At 39.6% G+C, this 1,157-nt stretch overlaps 1 protein-coding gene across 1 annotated transcript in view; it reads left to right on the forward strand.

The window, feature by feature from the left end:
* The window catches only part of TMEM38B (transmembrane protein 38B), a 44,587-nt gene that overhangs the window by 34,871 nt on the left and 8,559 nt on the right, over positions 1 to 1,157 (forward strand). The gene's annotated exons all lie outside the window — the stretch shown is intronic.

Here is a 1,157-nt window from a genome sequence, read left to right on the forward strand (position 1 = left end):
TAAGGTGCCAACCATATATACCAGAGCTGGCAGGTTCTAATCCAGCCTGGGCCTGCCAAACAACAATGACAACCAACTACAACCAAAAAAAAAAAAAAAAAAAGCCGGGTGTTGTGGCAGGCACTGGTAGTCCTAGCTCCTTTGGAGACTGAGACAAGAGAATCGCTTAAGCCCAGGAGTTTATGATGCCATGGCACTCTACCCAGAGCGACAGCTTGAGGCTCTGTCTCAAAAAAACAAAACAAACAAAAAACAGATAAAATTATTACTTAAGCCTAGAAAAATGTTATGGTTAATTCCATTTCAAGCTAGATAATTTTGAGTAAAAAGTTATCTACAAGATTTTTAAAAAGAAAACAGTATAAATTTATGTCTTAGAACCACATCACTCTGGGGATCATTTTTATTTATTTATTTATTTATAGTTTGAGACAGAGTCTCACTGTGTTGCTCTTGGGTAGAGTGCTGTGACGTCACAGCTCACAGCAACCTCAAACTCCTGGGTTTAAGCGATTCTCTTGCCTCGGCCTCCCAAGGAGCTAGGACTACAGGTGCATGCCACAACGCCTGTCTTAAGTTTCTGAGGCAAAATTTCTCTGCATGTGCTTTCTTTCAGCCTCAAATTTTGAGCTGTATGTATTTTTTTCTAACAGCTTTATTGAGATATATTTTCTGTATCATACAGTTCATCCACTTAAAGTATACAATTGAATGAGATTCACAGAGCTGTGCAGTTACCACCATAATTAATATTAGAACATATTTATCACCCCTAAAAGAAACCTGGTTTTCTAGGAAAACCTACATTTCCCGAGTACCCCCAAGGGCAGGCACTTTTATTTATCTGTTCATTAGTTGATAGACATGTTGGTTGTTTCAGTTATTGGCTAACATGAATAATGAGCTGTGAATATTCATGTAAAAGTTTTTGTGTGGACATGTGTTTTACTTCTCCTGAGCATATCATCTAGGAGTGGAATTCTAACATCATATGTTTAACCATTTGCTGAACTGACAGAATTTTTTCTAAAGTGGTTTGTCATTTTACATTAAGAGTTCCAGTTTTGGCTCGGCGCCTGTGGCTCAAGCGGCTAAGGCGCCAGCCACATACACCTAAGGTGGTGGGTTCGAATCCCCAGCCCGGGCCCGCCAAACAA

This window comes from Otolemur garnettii, unplaced genomic scaffold, assembly GCF_000181295.1.
Source record: "Otolemur garnettii isolate 467f Iridium unplaced genomic scaffold, OtoGar3 scaffold00014, whole genome shotgun sequence".
Lineage (NCBI taxonomy): Eukaryota > Metazoa > Chordata > Mammalia > Primates > Galagidae > Otolemur > Otolemur garnettii.